Source organism: Rhipicephalus microplus, chromosome 6 (genome assembly GCF_043290135.1).
Source record: "Rhipicephalus microplus isolate Deutch F79 chromosome 6, USDA_Rmic, whole genome shotgun sequence".
Lineage (NCBI taxonomy): Eukaryota > Metazoa > Arthropoda > Arachnida > Ixodida > Ixodidae > Rhipicephalus > Rhipicephalus microplus.
In genome coordinates, this window is record NC_134705.1 from 120,310,663 (window position 1) to 120,335,415 (window position 24,753).

The following is a 24,753-nucleotide window of genomic DNA, read 5'->3' on the forward strand; positions in this document are numbered from 1 at the left end:
TGTCTGATGCTCTATTTCCATGTTAGCACAAGGACGTTAACGCCCATTTTAGTGCTCTTGCCTCCACTAGCAGATATTCAGCGCTTATAAATTAGCGCTAAGAACAGCATAAAATACTTGAACGTCCAAGCGAGTTTTTCGTGCAAACTCAAAAATATGTCAACAACGTAGGCCTCCTCAATTTATTTATCCACAATAATAAATTGTCACAGAAAAGGAAGCAAACATGTAGACCGAAAGGGAGAAGGCGAGAAGGCTACTCAAAAAGACATCATCTTAGGTTCCTTATATTGGGAATTAGGGAAGGGTACAAAATAGAGAAAAAAGAAAAGAGAGTAAAAGGAGAGGGAGAGCCAATAAATTCACCCCCACGTTTAATTTTTTTCAGGCAACAAGAACTCGAGATATATATTCGACATTCTCAATTACCAGTTAATGGTGTACTACTTCTCACGAGTGCCATTTGGCATTGGCTGGCCTACATGAAAAACATAATGCCCTCTCGAAGAAGAAGAGAAAACCGGGTTTCAGCGGAGTACCTCCAGCATAATAAAGACTCACGCGTAGTCTTACATGATTAGGATGTTTATGTTTTTACTTTAAGATACGTGTTCAGGTTTCACTCAAGGGCTAAGGAGTAGCCGGCACCATAATTTTGCACCAGCATCTCCTCCAATCAATCAATAAAAGATGTTTTTTGCACGCATTTGTTGTTGCACAATCGTTGATCGCAAAAATACCACTGCAAGAACGAAGTGAAACGGGTTGCAAGAAGACGTTTCGTGTAGAACTGTTAGTTTTTTTTTCAACTTGGAACGAAAATCAGTTCTACTTGGCCAACCACAGTATGTTCAAATTTTACAAAATTTGTGGGGTCATTATGCGTTTACAATAGTTCAAGGAAGTGCCGGGCAACAGATTAGAAGCATGCAAGCAAACGTTCCTGAATTTTTGTTAGAATTTTTCGTTACTTTCCGAAGATATTGCACAATTTGGTAAAAAAGACGGTGAAAGATAGCGTACAATTTGATTCAAAGGTGCCACAAAACCTAGCTTTGACAGTCAATGCTACTAAAAATTCCTGTAACCAAAGTGACATTTCTTACTACTGTTACAGGAATGTGCGAGACTATCATTCAAAATAGTAGACGTGATCGCAAATGCGTCAGTGTGATTAGCTATCACTACCACGGTGCACCTTTAACGACAACGTTTGATGTCACACATTACAGGTTTAAATTAGATGTACGACTACCATAAAGGTGATCCCAGTTGTTAACCCAATTGTCTAAGTCATACTATATATTACGTGCCAAACTTCACCACCATTTGAATGACCATTTATTTGATACTCAGGACACAATGTTACAAAATTGTACAAGATCATTCATCTGAGAACGTCACTGGAAATTCGTTCGAGGTTGGAGAAATTCGCCTCGCAATGGTGACAATAGCAGTTTTCACTTATTGGAAGTTCGTTTCATATCGATTTGTAAACCTTCGAAATGTAACTGTAACCGACATAAAAAACGAAGTGATTTCTTATCACTAGTGACTTGGTCATGTCACAGTTTACACAAAGAAAATGAATCGCTTTTTTATTGAGTCTTCCTTTGATGTCCATGATGCAATGTTAAAAGAATGTATGAGATCATCCTACTGACCACGTTACTTGTGATCGCGAATAGGAAGGATTGATTGGCGTCCTAGTAGTGACCACTTCATTGCTGATGACAACTATTGTGATATCAATGAGAACACACTCAAATTTCAAGTGGGACTGCTACAGAAGACAAATTGATTACCTATCGCAAGTGACTCGATTTTGACATTTTAACTGCGAAGCATTGCTTTGCGTACTACAAGCACATTTGGCGTATGTCTATGTATCTAGATGACTATCTACATAAGCGCGGGCGAGTACGTGCCACTGGTGATTGACAGTTAGTAAAACTTATGTGCAATTTTAACGCGTGAGCGTTAAGAAAAAGCTGACATCGGCTGCGTTGATCCAACGATTGTGAAGAAAAATATGCCAGCGTCCCCGCAGGAATCAAAGCCTTGCGTTCTGCGTGGTAACCAAGTATTCTGCCACAGAGCCACGCCACGTCTCGCAACTATTACGAAGACTAGTGGTCGAACCTATAGGTTTTAAGATCCATAATTTCTACATTGAAGTCGCCGACTAGTATAAAGTGCGCACAAATGGACGCATGAATGAACGGACGGACATGTGGACGTGTGCACGCATGCACGGACGGACGGACAGATGCATGAACGAACGGACAGATGGACGGCATTGGTGATCGTGTATTGTGCTCTCATATAGCTTATTACACACAAGGTTGGTTGTTTACACATGTTTCCATTTCTCTTGCAGGTATTTAGTTTCGGTTTGTGTTTAGTGGGGTGTGATGGACGCCAACTAGTTCGGCGCTAAGAAGCTTCGCCTCCAAAAAATCTGGCATTGGGACAGTCGACCGAAGAACGCATAGAATAAATATCATGGTTCCAGCAGCAATGCAACCCCACATTATGTGTGGCAATCAAGTATTCTACCACACAGCCAGGCTAGGTCTCGGAACTGGTTTTCAAGTAGACCGTAATGTTCGTGAAACGTCATTTTTGTTGCAGCGCTGGCTATTCATTTTCGTAAACAGTACACAGCATTTCCAGCATTCACAGGAATTACATTCTTCAAGATTTGGCAAGCATGGACGTTAGCGATATTGAAAACTCCCGTCTCTGGTGCGTGCGGGCATAAACTTCATGTTCTCAAACCCAGTACTACTCAGAATATTTTTTACGCAGTTATTTTGCTATGTCTCCTATGACCAATACGACAACGCACAGGGTTTTAATAAAGTTGACATATAAGTTCTTATGCAATAAAAAACCTTAGTGATGCATAGAAAGTAAGAAACACGTGCATACACAAATCAATTGATACAGCAATATTATCTATAAGATATTGCGCCTTCAAGTGACGTAAACGGAGACGCAAAGTGGCACTACTAGATTCTATATGTACCCTACTCGCTTCTTCGAGGAAGGCTTGGACAGACGCTTTCATTATTGTAAATGTAAAGTTCTTGACAGTTCTTTTTTTTCTATGCATTACGTATTATCTGCCACTCCAGAGAGAGCACAAGATGCCCCGCTTCAAGGTTACAAATACTCGACTGCTCCCTCAACGACATTATGTGTTTTTATTGCAATAGCCATTACATGGAACCACTCAGAGAAGTTTTTGCCATCGCCGTCACCATCATGTTCCGGATATGTATATATAAATCAAAAAGCCTAAACAAATCAAACAGTTTTCTAAGTGCGCCAACAGCATTAGGACTTGCTACCATTCACTCCGAAGCCTGCATGCCACGCTAGGCAGCTCTGCCACACGTCAGTCATTCTTTGAATGCTAGAGGCAATCAATTACCGCTACCGGTACCCAGATTCCGGAAGTGCTTCGACGTGTTGTTCACCACCAGCGCGGTGGTGCGAAGGGCGCGCTTTGAAGCAACGCTCATTGGTTTCTTTTCAACAGATTTCGATACGTGCACTGAAAGTCCACGAAGTGGATGCTGATGATACAGCAAAGCTGGGTCCTAAGGTTCAATACATCTGTGTTGAAGTCATCGACTATCGACCCATTCGTGATGTTTAACACCTGGCAATTTTTCGAACACCACGCGCAGCAGAATTGCAAAGGGGTCACCACGATCCGCAGTGCTCAACAAGGAGGTTCCGGTGCCGTAGACGCTCGCAGCAACCAAAAAAAAAACGGTGAAATTACAAATGCGATAGTTGTTAGTTTCAAAGACGATAGTCTTTCTTCGGGACCTTCAACGCAAAAAATTTGATATGTCTGTCTCTCTGTACAATTGCCTGTTTGTCCACCTTTATCGGTACCCTAAACGGAACCACACTGACCAAACAATACTCTAAATGGCCGACCCAGCTGGCAGCGCCCACCAATATTGCTGAAGGTATAGCGTCCATACTTTTGCGATTGTCAATTAAAAAGCAATTATTTCGCATATCTGAGGCACCATTACAACAGTCAACATTATGTATGTGTATTCTTTACTAAAAAAGGCATACATAAGAAATTTTAGCGATAGTAGCCTTTATAACTCTGTGCTAGCCATGCAACGCTTGCACAAAACGGCAAGTGTTTCCAACGTTTTGCTGAGACGTCACGGTGGTGGCTGCTACCCGTCGCATTGCGTGCTACGCCTTCTCAAAGACGAGCTCGCACGGCGCGCACCCCGTTTTTCAAGATAACTGCCAGATAGCGCTCATGTCTCACGCGTGACGTGGCTATATGCACTCGTTCGCCTGCGCTGCACGCTCGAAGTACTCTAACACAGCGCTTCCAGAAAACCATTCACCGATTTTCTTGCGCAGAACATCAAAAGACCGTTTTGTTCACTCTCTCCAGTTGCAAGACTGTCGTCTTGCGTCTGGAGAGAGATATTTGCGGTCCTTCGTATCTGTCTTTTGTATACCTACACTCTAGCTTTAAACATAATTTTTGACCAGCGGGGTGTGGGAGTTGAGCTGTGATGGCAAATAAATCACTGTCCTGCGCGCGCGCGCGCGCGCGCGCGTGCGTGCGTGCGTGTGTGTGTGTGTGTGTGTGCGTGCGCGCGCGCGTGCGTGCGTGCGTGTGTGTGTGTGTGTGCGCGCGTGCGTGCGTGCGTGTGTGTGTGTGTGCGCGCGTGTGCGTGCGTGCGTGTGTGTGTGTGTGTGTGTGCGTGCGCGCGCGCGTGCGTGCGTGCGTGTGTGTGTGTGTGCGCGCGTGCGTGCGTGCGTGTGTGTGTGTGTGCGCGCGCGCGCGTGCGTGCGTGCGTGTGTGTGTGTGTGTGTGTGCGTGCGCGCGCGCGTGCGTGCGTGCGTGTGTGTGTGTGTGTGCGCGCGTGCGTGCGTGCGTGTGTGTGTGTGTGCGCGCGTGTGCGTGCGTGCGTGCGTGTGTGTGTGTGTGTGTGTGCGTGCGCGCGCGCGTGCGTGCGTGCGTGTGTGTGTGTGTGCGCGCGTGCGTGCGTGCGTGTGTGTGTGTGTGCGCGCGTGTGCGTGCGTGCGTGCGTGTGTGTGTGTGTGTGTGCGTGCGCGCGCGCGTGCGTGCGTGCGTGTGTGTGTGTGTGTGCGCGCGTGCGTGCGTGCGTGTGTGTGTGTGTGCGCGCGTGTGCGTGCGTGCGTGCGTGTGTGTGTGTGTGTGTGTGTGTGTGTGTGTGTGTGTGTGTGTGTGTGTGTGTGCGCGTGTGCGTGCGTGCGTGTGTGTGTGTGTGTGTGTGCGTGCGCGCGCGCGTGCGTGCGTGCGTGTGTGTGTGTGTGTGCGCGCGTGCGTGCGTGCGTGTGTGTGTGTGTGCGCGCGTGTGCGTGCGTGCGTGCGTGTGTGTGTGTGTGTGTGCGTGCGCGCGCGCGTGCGTGCGTGCGTGTGTGTGTGTGTGTGCGCGCGTGCGTGCGTGCGTGCGTGCGTGTGTGTGTGTGTGTGTGTGTGTGTGTGTGTGTGTGTGTGTGTGTGTGTGTGTGTGTGTGTTCTTTTCACTTGAGCAAAGCTCCGCAAGTATCGAGCTGTTTCCCGTTCATCGTGTGACGTCCTAAATTGTTTATCACATCCGTTGCTTCGCCCTATAAGCTTAAGTGACATTTTCGTGCAAGCACGCATTATTCTGCTGGAAACAAACACCTCGTGGCTGAAGCATGATCCATCACTTCTGCTGAAGTTTAAAGTTTGATGGATGCCCGTCTGGTCGGAATTATGCATGGTGAAAGTGACAAGCCGTAGGCACTTTTACGACGCGCGCAGAAAAGCTGCACACGGCAGGAAGACTATACGCCCCCGACGTAAGCTTGGTTTGGCATGAATTGTGAGCCTGTGGCTATCTCAAATTCTTGAACGCCGTCGACTGGCGAATGGCACGTCCGCACATGCCCTGTGCTGCCTTTGATGGAGAGTGCGCGAGAATACCCTATATCCTTTTATTACCTCAGCCTTCAGCCACGTTCTACGTTCCTACAAAGACAATGTGACACATGTTCCAGGTCAGAAACAGTGACAATGACTCGTCCGTGGGAAGGACAAATTACCCAAAGTTCCCTGGTGCTGTGTACGTTCTCGCGCACCAGGATTCTCACAACGTGTATATTGATAAGAATGGTTGCTTTTAAAGGCTTCTCAAGCAGCACAACGATGGCGTGAAGCCGGCAAATATTTATATCGGTGTCTTCTCAGACCGTGATTCAGGGAGACACTTAAACGACGGGGAGAAGACAGGTGTTCTTGTTAAAAAGAAAAAAAAACTCGCGATGACATTTATCATGGGTTATTCATAATACAGACAACCGCACGCACTCTCAACAAGAACAATGATTTAGGGTTAGGATTAGGACATTGTTTGTTAGCCGGTGGATCTACAGCCTTGAAAAATTTGCATGCAATCACCCTGCCCGGTTTCCTTCTTACTAATTCTAACTAATGTGTTATTATTTGCTTATTTTTCATATATGCACGAGCATGCTCTAAAATATTCGCGCGTAGCGCCATGTAATTCTGCATAAGCCAGCGGCCTCTGCACTGCTCGGCATGCAGTACTGTACAGGAGGAACGATGACAGTTAACAGCATCAGTGTATGCGCACTGCCTGCGTGATATATTAAAGCCTATATGACGCTATCTTCTCGCTCACATGTTCGCATTCTACTCGTGAAGAGGCTCCCTGGTTGAGGCCAAAACGTCGTTCTTTTTTGTGTGCGTATTTTAAAATTCACTTGGATAGGCGTGGTGTCTACGGTTTTTTCACCTTCACCAATCACTTGTTTTAGCAATCTAATCACATGTGTTGGGTAATAATGAGCACTCTCGAGTAATTGTGTATTCTACGCCTGTGCTCATGCACACACTAGCCCAATGCGCCACAGGATTAGGGGACACAGAGGTTCATAGCTTGCGCCGCGAACACACGCATACTTTCGACGTCCTGCGGGCCCCTGTCTCGCTCCACCAAGGTACGCTATTCTCCCGTCGACTTCATTGCCTTTCTGCACCGCTTACTGCAGGACCTTTATTGGTCTGCGCTATCGCCCTCGAAGTAAATGGTGGTGAAACACAGTCGGTGCACGTGAACGTTGCACTACTTCGAGAACGAGCCGTAACAAGCTTAGAAGAAAAAGGCAAGGGCCATAACTGCGCCGAAAGAGAGCCCCCAACGCCAGTGCGTCGGGGGTTCTTCGCTGCTATCGCCATGCTTAAACGATCGCATGATTGCTTGCCGGCACGCATTCTAGGGAGCCATGTTTTAACTGCGTCGTGCACGAATGGTCTCTATTGACCCCATTAGGTGTATGGCACATTACTTCTTATCATCACTCATATACAGGCGACAGCACCACCCCGTTCCACTACCAGACAGAACTTTGCGCGAAGGAACGTCTGAGCGATACAAGGCGCGTTCGTAGGATGCCCTTGACTTGTTGCGATACCCTAGTTAGCAGAGCGTCGCGCGCTTACCATCGCTGCCCGAGGAGTCGTAGATTTTGTTCCCGGTCCGGTTTTTAATTTAAAAGTTTTTGGTCTGTCTGTCTGTCTGTCTGTCTGTCTGTCTGTCTGTCTGTCTGTCTCACCAGCGTAACGATACCATAAACGGGCAACCCCATCCACAGTACCAACCAATATTGCTCAAGTTTAAGCGTTCATACTTGTGAGATTGTCAATTAAAAATCAATTATTGCGCATATGCGAGGCACTATAACAACAAGTTAATATTCTTATGTGTGTCTTAATACTAAGGAAGGCATACATAAACAATTCTAAAGACCGTAGCGTTTATCACGCTGCGCTGAATATGCAACGCTATGCTCAAAAAGGCAAGTGTTTTCAACGCTTCGCTAAGACGACATAGTGGTGGCACCTGCCCGTCGCTATACGTTCTACACCTTATCGCCTTTGAGACAGGCGTGCACGCCTTCCTTCGTTTTCGAAGATACCTGCCATATAGCGCTCGTGTCTAACGTGCCTCGGTGCGCTCGTTTGCCTTCGCTGCACGGAGAAAGACACTCTAACGTGGCGCCTCTAGAACAGAATTCCCTAATTTTCTAGCGCAGAGCATCAAATAAACGTTTCGTTCACTCTCTGCAGGCGCAAAACTATCGTCTTTCGACGACATTTGCAGTGAAACGTGCCGACACAGGGCCAATTGTTTTTCTATCAAAATGTCTCTTTTAGAGTTGATAGCGTTCATTTTATTCTCGTCAAATCAGTGACTAAAATATGTTAGTTATGTTTTGGTGAACCGCGGCAAAGACGTATACTTTCTTTTTAATAACAAAATATGAAAGAAACACAATGTCGGCTGTACGCGAAGGATAGCTAGCATGTTTTCGTCAACAAGGACCAAGCGTTTCTGTGTAACTCTGCTCCACGAATTCGGATGTGCCAAACCCATTGCCGTTCGCCGCTAGTGAGTGGAACAACTTTATTGACGATCCGGCATAAAGGGGGAAGGGGTAGGGGGATTAAAGCGAGACACTAGCGTGCTCGGACGTCCCGGAGCAGCAACCTACTCGCGTCAAATCCGTGGGGGCGCTGCTTTCGGCCGCTGGCGTTCCAGGATGCTAAGCACGTGCTGGACCACGTCTCTTTGATTGCCTGGCTCTCGGCTGATAATTTTGCTGCTTATGGCAGTTGGCATTACTTCTTGGTTACCCGGCGGTGGTGCACAGTCCTAAAGGAGGTGTCTCTGGGTGGCTCGCGCCTTCTTGCAGTGTTGGCATACATCAGTGGTGTAAACCTCCGGGCAAACGTGCTTTGCCCAGACGGGGGTCTATATTGCTTGTACTTGCAGCTGCCGTAGTGTGGCTGCTTCTCTGCATTGTAGGTCTCGGTGAGGTGGTGGGTAGAGGCGTCTGCTCGTTCTGTACCACTGCAGAACGTCGGCGTAGGTTGTGATAAATTGCCGTTCGCCGCTAAAGGACTCTTCCCGAAACATAAATGACATCTTTTGCACTTTTATCTCTATGACTGCAGTATTCACTATAAAGGGGGAAACAGCCCACCCTTAAACCTAATCGTTCTGTCATGTTGACGCATAAGTATCTTTTATTTGAGGCGCCCGATACATTGCTTCATGTGTATGAAATGCACATACAGATAACACTTTGCCAGATGCCTTCGTATATTACTTGCTCCTTCGATACTGTGCAGCAGTGCTGCACCACGAAGAGGCGTACACATACATATCCTCTAAACCACAAAGATGAGATATGTCTCCAGCTATCACAGACAGTGCACTCAACAGCTGCTTAGGCTGTGTGGCAACTATTTTAATTAACGTAACCAAACTATCTCAGAGACCCGCCTACAACGCCATTGTATGATTCTCTTTGTGAGAATGAGAATGGATTCATGCGACCCCCCCTCCCCATGAAAAAAGAAAAAACAAACAACTCGGGCTGCATGTTTCACGCAAATAATCGGTGGCCACCGTTTCGCTTGTTCATCCAGCTATGTACTTCTGGCTCTCTGCGTAGTAGAACTCTCTGAATTTTTTCAAGCGTTGCATCTCCGTACTGGGAGCTACTCCTGGCTTTGGTGTGAAGCAAACATTGGTGATATCCGTCAAGTGCACATTGAAGAGAAACCAAGTGAATTTGTGCTTTCTGTCCTTGCTACTCATAACTAAATGAGCCTGCAAAAGAAGATTAAGAAGAGCTCAATAATTGCTTGAAAAACAAATGACTCAGCAATCATTCAGACACGATGAGTTCATTACTGCCAAGCATAGCAATTCAGAAATATGGACACTTACACTGATATAGAGTAGATATCTTAATCTCTGAATCACCTAGCTAGTTCCATCACACCCAACATCATCTCTTTTTGTTCTTAGAGGCACTGATTTTGAGGTAAGAAAATGTGCTTCGACAGTAATTCAAAATCATCAACTGGGCGATGTACTTAGACACATTCTCATTCTTCGAGCCCAATGGGGAGAGCCAACTTCATCTTTGTAGGCTTTGTTTTATTATATTTAAGTGCTGTTTAGGAGAAAAAAGGTGCGTCATGATTATTTACAAGGCTGTGAGTGGTAGGGCAAACTTTGTACACAAGCAGAATGAATTTGTCCACTGTGCTTTCATCCCTGACCATGAAATAAATCACATCTTCTCTATCTTTCATTTGCGTGTGGACATTTATTTCACAAGAGTACCACAGGTACATTTTCTGGGTTGAAGTTTATTGTTGTGCCAAACCAGTTCAGTGCGTTTAACTTATCGTGACAATCAACGTGACATCTCACAGCCATAAAAAGGGTATTAGCGGTTTCTGGTTGTCTTTCTGATTTTAACTCATGTATCTTTTATTATAATGGTGACATAAATATCGCGATTACTATTATAAAGGTAATCTCTCGCTTTGTGTATATGAACAATACAATTTGTTCCTATCGCTTGCATTTATTCATTCCTACGGTGACACTAGCGTATAATTTATCATTGGGCTTGAGCGAACAGTCATGCTGAGATATAAAATTTTCGATGAAGGTATTTCCTTGAAATATTTTCTTTCAGTGGTAAATATGAACTGTAGCACTCTTAGAGACTCGTGTATAGCGTAATTTCAGTGCAATTAAAGACCACCAGTTGGTCTAAATTTCCTGAGAGCCACACTACGACACATCTCATACTCAAACCACAGTCCTTCCGTGTATAACTCTATATAATATTGTAACAATGTCTGCCACTGGGCATTCGCGTTTCTTTTGTGACGTGTATCAGCCTGAAAACATCCTCTATAGGTTTGTTTTCTGTTGTTAGTTTCCCCTTTGAAATGATTTATGCTAAACGAGCCCACATCTTTAGAGCGAAACGATGATTCTATGCATCGGTGATCAGATGAATTTTTGATACTTTCCAATCTATGCACTTGTCACGCATAGTCAAGGAAATCAAATGTAACTTTAAAAATTACCTTACCTGCAGTCATCTTTATTTATAAAACAGAGAAACCTATGAGGATGCCACCTCAAGCCAAACTAAAGTTAGCGAGGCAAGCAGTATTATCGAAATAATGAGAAGTCGTACCTTTTCCTTCATTGTGTCCAGCGAATCAAAGGTAATGAAAAAAGTTGTGTTGACAGCTGTATTAATGCCAGCCATTACCTTCTCATTTTGTAGTTCTGTGGTACTGCCTTCGCATGACTGAAACGGATGAAAAAGACGTGTAAATCAAAAAATGACGTGCTCATTTGCGCAGATTATCACAGATAATTTTTTGTTAGGGGCACGGTATGCTTCGTATGACTCCCTTTATGGCAGTGAACGTAATAGCACGTCAAATCTACCTATTTGTTTATATCTTATATAGTAACTGCTGCTATAAAACTGAAATCTACTACGCGCGAAAAATAAAAGAACATGGTTGTCCCTCAAATAGAAAAGTCGGTAGAATACAAAACGGAATCATGTCGTCCCACTGCTAGTTGGTGCTTTGTTGTTCAATAATATAGGTTAGATTGCACAGTGCCTGTATTTTTATGGCAGCTATTGCACCGGTTAACGCGGATGCGCCAACGTTCACGCATTGTGGCGCATCGCCATCCCGATGACTAGTGACCATGCTCATGAATAAACATTTTTGGCAACTGAAGTAGTTAGCATCGTCTGTTAAATCCCGCGCAAAGATGGCATTCATAAGTACATGATAAACCCGGATGATCCATATAAGCTAGCTTAAAATGTCATCATCTGAGAACAGAAACGCCATCAGGTGCCCTCACCTGATTACACAGGAAGCTATGCCTGTGCCTAAGTGTACCACAACGTGCTTCACCAACACGAAAGACAGAATTCCTAGATTGAACCCTGAACGTAGATAGGCGTTCCAATTTTTTCTTACATGGTTCTCACTCCACTGATGCATGTATTTCATGATATTCGCCTGTAGACGTTGTAGCTTTTATGTGGCGCCTAAACAGTTTTGTCAGTCGCTGCTGCTGCCCTGGCAGTGTAAGACCCTTCGAAGCTGCTGCATGTCGAAGTTTCACTACCAAAACGACGAGGTGTCACGTGCTGAAACGGCGCAAAAATTCTAACACGTAACTGCTCATTAGCGAAACGAAGGACCACGCTTTCATGCTGATAAACAGTTTCATGCTGAAAACAAAAAAAACCTAGTTGCATCATCAATGCTTGAACAGTTTTTCCATTGGTGCATGTTTTTTTTTGTCAATTGCATTGTTATGTATATTTATGCGAAAAAAACGAAGGGCCTCATAATTATTGCTGCAACAGATATTGCATGCTTCATGACCAATGCCGATAACATTGCCTGACTCGTCACTCTTTCACAAATCTCCCAACGGCCTCCTGAATAACCCTTCAAACTCACTAAGCTGGTCGTCGCGCTCACAACAAACCCCGTATTAACGTCTGTCTAGACCATTTAGTTTCCTGCAATACTCACTGAAACTCTGGCACTATGATCGCTCAGCCCCCATGAACGATAGGTGGTGCAAGGATTTGTCTAAATGCTGTGTTCTTGCCTTTTAACACACTTGCAACTTTATTTGTTGCCATAGGCATATTTTTTTTGGACAAAACAGTGGACCATTGTCAACTTCATCATCCTATTTGAAATGATGAGCCTAAATATGTGAAGGTGATGAAGAGAGACCGCTGACCAATTTCTGAACTTCCTTTTGAGACAAAGTGGCTGAAGGCCACACGCTGGAACGACAAGATTAAAGAACGAAGATTAGACAAATCCATGTGCTACCCATCTCTCGGGTGATGATTGAAGCCCCGTACGTTGAAGCTTCCATAGAAAATAACACCGAATTTTCTTCTAGAGTACAATTAGGAAATCTCTATAGCCCAGTCTAAACTTGATAATCCGCAGGAAGTCGCACCTCATAACTTGCCTTCTAAATTATAAGCGAGCATTACTTGTGACAGCACTGCCAATGGATGGATGGGGGGGGGGGTGAAAAGCTCCCATGCCATGCTCTCATAAAAATACATGGGATAGTGGCCTAGAAATAATTCATCCCCCTGTACTTGCATGAGTGCTGAGCTTGTCGCAATCATGGGACAAACCGGAAAGGCATTAACGTTTTGTTCAATCAACCACCGATGTCATCCTCTTAGCCTTCATCGTCCACTCTCAAAGCTTGTACAGAAGCCATGTCCCTCCTTTGAAATGAAAATTGTGAGATGCCGCGTCGATGAAAGGACTCATCTCAACACGAAACATGACTGTTTGTTGGCGTGGTAACAGCAGCGCAGTGAACATGCTGACGCTGCACTCGAACAGTTAAAAAAATACTGACTATCTTCCGAGCATAAGTACTAATGTTAAGTACTATGGTGCCAGTTTTACCATCTTCGATATGTCAACAACAAAAGCGTCGTAAGCATTGCTTTTTTTCTATACAACAACTTCGAGAGTACGGTAATAGTGCAATTGTAAAGTTTACTCACAAGAGCGATGACACGCAGAATTGCTGGATTGGGACATTGATAGCTTTTTGGTGTTAGCTACATAAGTGCTGCTTATGACAAGGCGTGCACAGAATCATGTAGACAAGGTTATTTGCATACATGCTTCATTGTTCCACTTCAGTATTAGTTCAGGATCGAAAACTTCTCATACAAGGGTGGACTGCAGTGAGGCAGGTAGCCACCATATTTAGAGTAAATGTTTTTTATATCTGTTCCTTTCTTTCTGTATAGGGTATATGAAATGTTACGTAATCGGTAAGGTGCCACTCTTAGCAGTTTTGTTGATCGATCTTTAGGACAGTTGTTCTGAACCCTATTATTACGGTGATTGTGCACACGTAACATTGGTGTATACGCAAGCACAATATTAGACAGTGTATGCGTACCAGCACAACATTAAGACCCTTTTTGAAAGAGCTCTGTGATTACATACTCAAAACAACTCCATCTTGCCAGTATTAGCCACCTTACAGAAGGCCTCGTCTTTTGTTTTCGGGGCTTCTTCGTCATGTTAGAGCACATCGCAGGTATTCACATTTACGAAGCACTCGAGTGTTGCCTACGCAGATGCACTTATATGTGATGATGTGACTGCATGGAATACAAGTTTGACATCGTCCTGTGTGACTATATTAGCGTCATAGGTACATGATTTAGTTTCCTACCAATGTTACTTGTCAGTGTTCCTTCGCCTAGTGCTAGTGTGAAAAACAAAAGTAAAGTAAACACCAGTCGATGAGTACTCGAACGTAAGAACGAGTAAGGCAAAGGTATGAATATGGATAATATAGGAAGGCTTCGAATCACGGGGCACAATTACCAGCAGATAGTTGAGTTGGTAACGAAGCCTTAAGAAAGAATATACTGCGAAACCACATGGATAAATCAAAAGAAAGCAAGACGACACTAACGCCAACAATCCACAAAAGGCTTTTTACGATTGCGGTAAAATAAAGAACACAAAATAGGTTATCTGTACTTCCAAAAATATGGCAGTGCCGCCTGTAAATGTTTTACATGCATGGGTGTGCGTGGCCAATAACTGTTCCGGCACATGTATACACATGTATACTTTATATGTATACTTATCATGTATACTTGTATACGTGTATACACATGTATACTTTATATGTATACTTCTCATGTATACACGCATACTTCTCACATGTATGCTTTTACATTGTCAAGAGTCGCCCCGCCGTGGTGGTCTAGTGGCTAAGGTACTCGACTGCTGACCCGCAGGTCGCGGGTTTGAATCCCGGCAGCGGCGGCTGAATTTTGGCGGAGGAGAAAATGCTGTAGGCCCGTACGTTCAGATTTGCGTGCACGTTAAAGAACCCCAGGTGGTCGAAATTTCCGGAGTCCTCCACTACGGCACCTCTCATAATCATACGGTGGTTTAGGGACGTTAAACCCCACATGGCGATCAACATTGTCGAGAGTATGACGAAAATTTGGTGCGGGCACTGTACTATGCGGACACAAGAATGAGCAACAAGTGTTAGGGTTGCTAACTTGCAGTGGAAGCCAATGTGTATCGAAATACTAGACTTAAACGATAAGTCTTCCGGCGCCTTGCATTTGCTACACTTTTGTACATACACATTACGGTGCGCAAATCAAATTTTCTCGTGCAGGTTCACCCACACCAGTGACTTACAGAAACCGTATGCTAAGTAGCACACCCTTACCTCTGGCATGCTGCCTATGGCAAAACGGGTACAACGTTGATACGCCGCGTACTCCGGCTTCACAAACCTTACGGGCATATGGTAATTCAACACGCCCATCTGGAATACGAAAGCAACTATTTTTGCGTTGGTAGCGAACGATGTGGTCTTCATGGGGATCGTATTCTTCTGTAACAGAGAATGTGCACAATTTGTGAGTCCTTTGCACAAGCTTTTACGTCGCGGCATGCTTGAAAGAATGCTGTGTCTGCGTCAGAAGCATATACAGTTATTCCAACTGAGACCGCTTTTAAAGCCCTCTTTTTCTTGATTCTAAACGTGGTTATGATAGAAAGTCGAATCATTTTAACTGCGGTTATTTCAGGTGGTCGTCATGAAGTCATCGTTGGTTAATTGTGATTTTCGAGCACACCTTTACAAGGAACATTACACGTGACAAAGGATTTCATAAAATTGCCTCCCGAAAAACAATATGTGGGCGTCATCGCAAAAATACCGTACGTGCCTGTGGCTTAAACTGAAATTTATTCAATCATCACGCTGTGCCATAGGCAAAAAGCTACCAAAGAAGCAAAGTTTCGTAACCCCTTCAGAAAACTGATCTTCTAAATTCATTTCACAATTTTTTTTAACTTCCAATAAAGGACACTTTAGTACTGGCTCTTAGTGATTTACAGCTTTACACAAGAGCTGAATGCAATATTTGAACTACAAAATATGTCAGCTATGATACCTTTGGAATTCAATAATTCTTTATTCAAAATTATGAAAGAACGCAGCAGAAATATCAGTTTATTCTTCGTATATTCGCACTACAGTTGCAGTTCCTAAAATGTCAACAAGTAAACGGCATATCACCGCACTATACTTCCATGTCTGTGCGTGGAAGCGGCTCTTGAGGCTGTGGCTTCTCGGTTGAATAACATTTAAGATTATAAATCCATGCTTTTTGTAGACATTGAGCAATGGTTGCTGCTGCATGCGCTGATTACGGATACACGTATGACATTAAAACATCAACTGCTACTGCTAACGATAACAAACGGAACGCACCACTAAATAATTACTATTTTTCAGGTACTGCTGGTTGGGCGTAGGGTATTCGATACATCGATGAGTGTCACAAGACAACATGATAAAGAAAGCATCAGCAACAGGTGAAATAGGTCAATCTGTTTTTTGTTGTTATTGTTGTTAGTGGGAACAGAACACCCTTCATCTATAGCTGTCACACAAAAGTCCATCATATAAAACAAGGAGACACACACAGCTGAAGCACACAACTCTTTTATACAAGTCAACAATGAATACAGTGCTACTCTGACCACAGCTAACACACTCCACGAGTGGGTATATTTGATATCTTGTATTATCTTTTGCAATAAAAACAGCAACCTTTCAAATCTTCACTTATGAAAGACTGAGCGCTAAACTACACCAAGACTGCTAGAAGCAAATAAAAATTACTATTGCTTTTTACACGCACAAAGAAACAAACACAATGATACAACTAACTTGAAATAGCTGACGTTTTTAGTGTTATGGCAGCTCTTCCTCCCTTTCTATATGCTTTTCATGAGTGCGTCGTTGGTTTCTGATGATTGGCAAACTTTTTTAGGCCTATTAATCCTATTTTTGATGTTGTTCTCAAAAGAATACTTCAAGCTTATGGGGGGAAGGGGACAGACAGTGCCCAGGACAGAGGCTCACTTACCATCGATGACATCATGCTGTTTTTTGGATCCCAGGCACTTGCAGGCATTGCCTTGCAGGTTGACAGGCTGCGCACCGTCAACACGCACGTAATAATAACTACCACGGTCACGTCATCCCTGCGACAACGTGAGAAAACCTTATGAGACATCTGTTGCGGCTGTATCTACATGGGCGAAAAAGATGTTTCGATTCAGCTTACTGTAGGTCAGAGACTTTGGGATAGGCAGGCTACGGTATTTCGTGTTCGCGCACTCAAGCTCACACTACACCCCAACGCCTTCTGTACTTAGTTTCTTTTTCCACAAGGTAGTGATATTGCGCAGTTCAACCATTGCAATCATTTATTCGTAAACGGGACGTGATGAAAAATCCCACGGTGCCTCACGTGATCTTGGGATTGGCTAGTGGTGTATGCTACCAATGAAGATAGCAATTTAGCATACCACGTAGTGAAATATATATATATATATATATATATATATATATATATATATATATATATATATATATATATATATATATATTTATATATATATATACATATATATATACATATATATATATTTATATATACATATATATATATATATATATATGTATATATATGTATATATACATATATATATTGAGATAAGGGAAAGAAGTGTATACCTAAGGTCTCGTTTTTTCGTGTTTTGCCACAATATTAAAGAGATCTAACAGACAGTAAGGCCAACGAATGTATAGGGGAAGTTGTTAGAACAAATGGAATCTAAATAAGAAGAAAGAAAAGTGGGTGAAAAAATAACCAGCCGTGAGCAGAAATCGAACCTACGACCTTCGAATAAAACGTTCGATGCTCTAACCACTGAGCTATCACAGCGGCCTTCCCTCCATCCACTTTTTTGGGGCTTATATGTGAATTTTGAAGTAGGAGTGTCGGTCAGCGCCATCTATAAGCCAAGCGGCGAGTGCGAAACACCCTTTTATGCGCATGTGTGGTATCACGTAGCACGTGAACATACTACAAGTGGGCAGCTGACCATTAGTCCCTCGTATACAACCTAATGACACCATGTCTGCCAGTACGAGACCCTCGTTAATAAATAAGGGAAAGAAGTGTATACCGAAGGGCTCGTTTTTTCGTGTTTTGACTCAATGTTAATGAGATCTAACAGACAGTAATGCCAAGAAATGTACAGGGGAAGTTATTTGAACATATGAAATGTAAATAAGAAGAAAGAAAAGTGAATGAAAAAATAACCAGCCGTGAGCAGGAATCGAACCTACGACCTTCGAATAAAGCGTTCGATGCTCTAAAAACTGAGCTATCACAGCGGCCTTCCCTCCATCCACTTTTTTGGGGTTTATATGTGAATTTTTAAGTAGGAGTGTCGGTCAGCGCCATCTATAAGCCAAGCGGCGAGTGCGAAACACCCTTTTATGCGCATGTGTGGTATCACGTAGCACGTGAACATACTACAAGTGGGCAGCTGACCATTAGTCCCTCGTATACAACCTAATGACACCAAGTCTGCCAGTACGAGACCCTCGTTAATAAATAAGGGAAAGAAGTGTATACCGAAGGGCTCGTTTTTTCGTGTTTTGACTCAATGTTAATGAGATCTAACAGACAGTAATGCCAAGAAATGTACAGGGGAAGTTATTTGAACATATGGAATGTAAATAGGAAGAAAGAAAAGCGAATGAAAAAATAACCAGCCGTGAGCAGGAATCGAACCTACGACCTTCGAATAAAGCGTTCGATGCTCTAAAAACTGAGCTATCACAGCGGCCTTCCCTCCATCCACTTTTTTGGGGCTTATATGTGAATTTTGAAGTAGGAGTGTCGGTCAGCGCCATCTATAAGCCAAGCGGCGAGTGCGAAACACCCTTTTATGCGCATGTGTGGTATCACGTAGCACGTGAACATACTACAAGTGGGCAGCTGACCATTAGTCCCTCGTATACAACCTAATGACACCAAGTCTGCCAGTACGAGACCCTCGTTAATAAATAAGGGAAAGAAGTGTATACCGAATGGCTCGTTTTTTCGTGTTTTGACTCAATGTTAATGAGATCTAACAGACAGTAATGCCAAGAAATGTACAGGGGAAGTTATTTGAACATATGGAATGTAAATAGGAAGAAAGAAAAGCGAATGAAAAAATAACCAGCCGTGAGCAGGAATCGAACCTACGACCGTCGAATAAAGCGTTCGATGCTCTAAAAACTGAGCTATCACAGCGGCCTTCCCTCCATCCACTTTTTTGGGGTTTATATGTCAATTTTGAAGTAGGAGTGTCGGTCAGCGCCATCTATAAGCCAAGCGGCGAGTGTGAAACACCCCTTTATGCGCATGTGTAGCTTCACGTAGCACGTAAACTTATTACGAGTGGGCAGCTGGCCAATAGTCCCTCGTATACAACCTAATGACTCCAAGGCTGCCAGTACGAGACCATCGTTAATGAATAAGGGAAAAAGGTGTATGCCTAAGGGTTCGTTTTTCCGTGTTTTGACACAATATTAATGAGATCTAACAGACAGTAATGCCCAAGAATGTATAGGGGAAGTTACTAGAACAAATGGAATGTAAATAAAAAGGAGGAAAAGTGGGTGAAAAAATAACCAGCCGTGAGCAGGAATAGATGGCGCTGACGACCGACACTCCTACTTCAATATTCACATATGGTCACAAATGGACAGGAATGCAGGCCCAAATTCAGTGCATTTGCTTTCTTGACCAAAGGCCAAAAGCACGAACACCAGAGCACGCGCCCACAGAACTACTTCGTCATCCTCCTCAGAGGTTGGCCACTATAGTTGCCAGCCTACCTTGCGTCAATTCCCCCCTTTCAAGAGCGACCGTCCCGGTCGATTGACTAAGATGCGAGAGATGGTCAAAAAAAAAGATGGCCACATCAACAAAAAAACACATAAGCCCGCGCTGTTGTGGACAATAAAAAAGTTTGAACAGTTTATAACTCGCGGGGGTGGTACGGCTTCATCCGTACTACTTGGACTACTTTTAGACGTGGACGTTTTCGGTTTAAACTGGTATCCAAGCTTTGAGAAATTACCTCGTAATTCACGTCACTGAGGCAGCGCACAGCTTCGTAAGGGCCAAAGTAGCGTCCCATTAGCTTCTCCGAAAGCCAACGATGTCGAACTAGTGTCCACACCCATACATAGTCACCTGGTTGATAGTGGACGTTCCTTCGGCCTTGGTTGTAACGGCGAGCGTCGACATCTTGCTGCGTGCGAATGCGATTCCGTGCAAGCTTGCGGGCTTCCTCGGCTTTCTCAACGAAGTCCTCAACGCTGACATTTCCGCTGGTGTCCTGGTCTACGGGGAGCATAGCGTCTAACGGTGTTGTGACGCGACGGCCATAAACAAGATCGAATGGTGTTAGGTCTGTGGTCTCCTGTACAGCGGTGTTATAAGCAAACGTGACGTACGGCAAAATTTCATCCCACGTTTTGTGCTGCTCATCAACATACATAGATAGCATGTCCGTAATTGTTTTGTTTAACCTCTCCGTCAAGCCGTTCGTTTGGGGATGATAAGCTGTTGTTTTCTGGTGGTTAGTGTGCGTCAGCTTGGTGACTTGTCGCATTAACTCTGCCGTAAATAAATGCTCCGCGATCGGTTATGAGAACGGCAGGTGCACGATGACGCAAAACAATGTCGTGGACGAAGAATCTGGCGACTTCAACTGCAGTTCCACTATGCACAGCTTTGGTTTCTGCATAGCGAGTCAGATAGTCGGTTGCGACGATTATCCACTTATTTTCTGAGGATGACGTAGGGAATGGTCCAAGAAGATCCATTCCCATTTGCTGAAATGGTGCTCGAGGTGGATCTACAGGTTGGAGGAAGCCGGCGGGCTTTGTGGGTGGAACTTTACGCCTCTGACAGTCATGGCAGTTGCGGACATTGCGCTGAACGGACGAATACAGCTGTGGCCAGTAGTACTTTGTCGGATGCGTGCTAATGTCCTAGGAAAGCCTAAGTGAACGGCAGAAGGATCGTCGTGGCACGCCTGCAAAACTTCCTCACGCAGTGCCATTGGAACGGCGAGAAGAAAAGTTTCCTGGCTGCTCTCAAGATTTCTCTTGTAGAGAACATCGTTCCGCAGGCGATACGATGTTAATCCACGTGAGAGCCGGCGTGGGACGATAGCGTCTTCTCCTTGAAGATACTGGATGACAGGTAGTAGCTCAGTGTCCTCACGTTGAAGGTCAGCCATCCGTACCACATCGACGATGCCAAGAAACGGTAAATCGTGTTCAGTGTCAGATGATGTCGGGGGAATGGGAACACGAGACAGGCAGCCAGCATCTGTGTGCTTATGTCCTGATCGGTAGACCACCGTTATGTTGTACTCTTGAAGGCGGAGGCTCCAGCGGGCGAGGCGGCCTGATGGATCCCGTAGATTGGCAAGCCAGCAGAGCGAATGGTGGTCACTGAAAGCTCGAAATGGCCGGCCGTATAGGTAGGGTCGAAACTTGCTAATGGCCCAAACGACTGCTAGGCCCTCTTTTTCGGTGGTAGAGTAGTTAGCCTCTGCTTTTGTGAGACTACGGCTCACGTAAGCGATCACACGCTCTGCGCCGTCCTGCCATTGAACAAGAATGGCTCCAATTCCTACGTTGCTGGCGTCCGTGTGAATCTCAGTGTCGGCAGTATCGTCAAAATGTGCCAGCACTGGAGCTGTCTGCAGTTGATTGCGTAGCTCTACGAAGGCTTGTTGTTGCTCTTACATCCATACGAAGGGTACATCTGGCCGTGTCAGTCTTGTAAGAGGTTCCGCAATTTTTGAAAATCCTTCGACAAAATGGCGGTAGTAGGCACAGAGTCCGAGGAATCGCTGAAGAGCCTTCTTGTCTCCAGGACGAGGGAAATCAGCAACGGCAGCCAACTTCTCCGGATCTGGTCAAACACCCTCCGGGCTCACCACGTGGCCGAGAAACTTGAGTTCCTGATACCCAAAGTAGCACTTTTCGGGCTTGATAGTAAGGTTTGCTCTCCCTATCGCAGTGAGGACGCTTTTTAGCCTTGAAAGATGTTCGTCAAACGTGCCTCAAAACACAACGACATCATCCAAGTATACAATATACGTCTGCGACTTTTGTCCAGAAAGTATGGTGTCCATCATGCGTTGAAATGCGGCGGGAGCGGAACAGAGGCCGAAAGGCAGCACTTTAAATTCGTAAAGCCCGTCGGGAGTCACGAATTCGCTTTTTTCACGGTCGCCCTCGTCAACTTCAATTTGCCAGTACCCTGACTGAGATCTAATGATGTAAAGAACTGGGCATGGCGTAGACGGTCTAGGGCGTCATCAATTCGCGGCAAGGGGTAAACGTCGCGTTTCGTAACTTTGTTAAGCCGTCGGTAGTCGACGCAGAAGCGTGGTGTGTTGTCTTTTCTCTTTACTAGGACAACAGGTGACGCCTACGGACTGGTCGAGTGTTGAATGACGTCATCATTTAGCATTTCTTGTACTTGATGCTTAATCACCTCTCTTTCCTTCGGGGACACACGGTATAGATGTTGGCGAAGAGGCCGCGCTGACTCCTCGGTAACATTGCAATGTTTTGTAACGGTAATACGTTGAACTTTAGATGCTGTGGAGAAGCAGTCCGAAAATTCCGTCACAAGGTTCAGCAGCCGCTGTTTTCGTAAATTTGGCAAGCCTGGATTAACGTGAATGCGGCGGCCCAGGTCAGCACAAGATTTTGCATGTGGTGAAGTTGTATCCAATGCGCTGACATCAGAAAAGTCGGCGATTTCACTGAAGAAAGCGACAGTGGTGCCTCTAGGGTCGTGCTAAAACTCATTGCTGAAGTTGGTCAGCAGGACTCGAGAGCGTTTACTCTCTAACCTAACAAGGCATAGAGCTACGCAGATGTTTCGTTTGAGCAGCAGCGGGATATTTGCCTCTCCAATACCTTCATAGTCGTTGACTTCATCGAAAACGTCGCAGGTTACCAAGGTCAACACGCTACTCTTCGGCGGTAACGTGGGGTCATTGTCGACAATTCTCAAAGCATTGACGTAACTGTCGTGAGGGTTGCGCGCTAAAGCGTGTGCCGTAGAAAACGTCACCTGCGACTCTTCCAAGTCAATCATGGCTCCATCATCGTATAGAAAGTCTAGTCCGAGAATCAGGTCCCTCGAGCAACTGGGCAGTATTACGAATTCTCCGAGATACGTAAATCCGTGAATACTGACTCGCGCTGGGCACCGTCCCACCGGAGTGAGAAGATGGCCTCCTGCTATACGTATCTGCAACCCAGCCCACTCGGTAGGAACCTTCTTCAGCCTGCAGGCAAGACCTATGCTCATAACGGACGTGTCTGCTCCAGTGTCGATTAGTGCCATAAATTCTTCGTCGTCCATGGTTACCACAGTTTTTGATGTCACTACTCTTCGTACCACGTTTGACTGCGTCTGTACATCTTTTTGCTGCCGTTGCTGTTGTCGTAGTGGAGCATCTTCCGTAGAGTCAGCGTCAGCGGTCTGGCCTCCAGAGGTCGCTGAACTCAGTTTTCCAGACTTGCAGGACTGGTTGAACGGTGTCTCGGAGCGCCGCTTGGGTATGCTGGGCTCGGTGACCTGTAGTGAGCAGGCGACACAAGCGGGGCTCGTGCGACCGATTTTCGATACTGCGTCGATTTGAGATGAAGCTCTCTATTTCGAGTGGTCGCTCGCCAGGTCGTAGAGTCGAAGCATTAGGCGAAAATCCACGGAGACCCACACGGCGGTATGGACATGTTCGGTAGACGTGTCCGGCTTCCCCGCAGTGGAAACAAAGGGGCCTGTGGTCGGGTGTACGCCATATGTCACTCTTCCTCGGTCGTGCTTCGGCGATCAACGGCGGGCTGCGAGGACGGAAGCCTACCTCCATTTGCTGAGGGCGTCGCTCATTGGGGTAAAACACGCTTGGTGAACTGCACGACGGAAGACAACGCACTGCTTCCGCGTAGCTAATTTCGACGCATTGCCTCTGTTGTGGCACCTCGGAATGTGGGGGAGTGTGAACGGCTTGCCGTAGCTCGGCGCGTACCATTTCCACAACGGAGAGCTCGTTTGCAGGTGAAGCAGTCACCTGCATCTTTTGTAGCTCCTCCTTGATGAGAGCTCTGATGAGCTCTCGCAACGCGCTGATGTCATTGCCAAGAGTGACAGAAGTGACCTCACTTGGAAGTACACCCCGGTTATACTGCCTGGCACGCTGTTGAAGGGCCCTCTCCATGGCAGTGGCTTCCTCATGGAACTCCGCAAGTGTCGCAGCTGGGTTTCGAATCAGGCCCACAAAAATCTCTTCTTTAACACCATGCATTAAGTGACGGACTTTCTTGGATTCGGTCATAGAGGGCTCTGCACGCCTGAAAAGCCGATCCATGTCCTCTATGTAAGTAGTCACCCTTTTGTTAGGGCCTTGAACCCTTGCCTCTATAGCACGCTCCGCTGTCTCTTTCCTATCCTCTCGGGCAAACGCCTTGAGGAACTGCCGGTGAAACTCATCCCATGACGTAAGCGTCGCTTAATGGTTCTCAAACCACGTTTTCATGGCGTCCTCGAGAAAGCAGTACACATAGCGTAGCTTACGCTCTGGTGTCCAATCGTTGATGACGGCGACCCGGTCGAAATGCTCGAGCCAGTCATCAGCATCTTCAAAAGCAGCTCCATGAATTGTCTTCGGCATCTCGGGCTGGTTGACAACCAGGTGCGCTGGTTCTAGCGCGGTGACAGTAGGTGGTGCTTGGTTCATGGTCCTCTGACGTTTAGGCAGCAAACAGTGCTGTGGCTCGAGTCCCTGGAGCCGATGGCTGGAACGTACGTGCACAGGGGTAACCT

At 45.4% G+C, this 24,753-nt stretch overlaps 1 long non-coding RNA gene and 1 other non-coding gene across 2 annotated transcripts in view; one reads left to right on the top strand and one right to left on the bottom strand.

The window, feature by feature from the left end:
• The window catches only part of LOC119187287 (uncharacterized), a 44,619-nt gene extending 43,913 nt beyond the window's left edge, over positions 1-706 (top strand). The window contains exon 7 of the long non-coding RNA XR_012884258.1: positions 389-706. This is a non-coding gene — a long non-coding RNA (uncharacterized LOC119187287). The remainder of the gene's footprint in view (positions 1-388) is intronic.
• Positions 707-17,699: 16,993 nt separating this feature from the next.
• On the bottom strand, positions 17,700-17,772 carry TRNAK-UUU (transfer RNA lysine (anticodon UUU)). Its single transcript has one exon. It is a non-coding gene; the product is annotated as a tRNA-Lys (tRNA).
• Between the last annotated feature and the right edge of the window lie 6,981 nt (positions 17,773-24,753).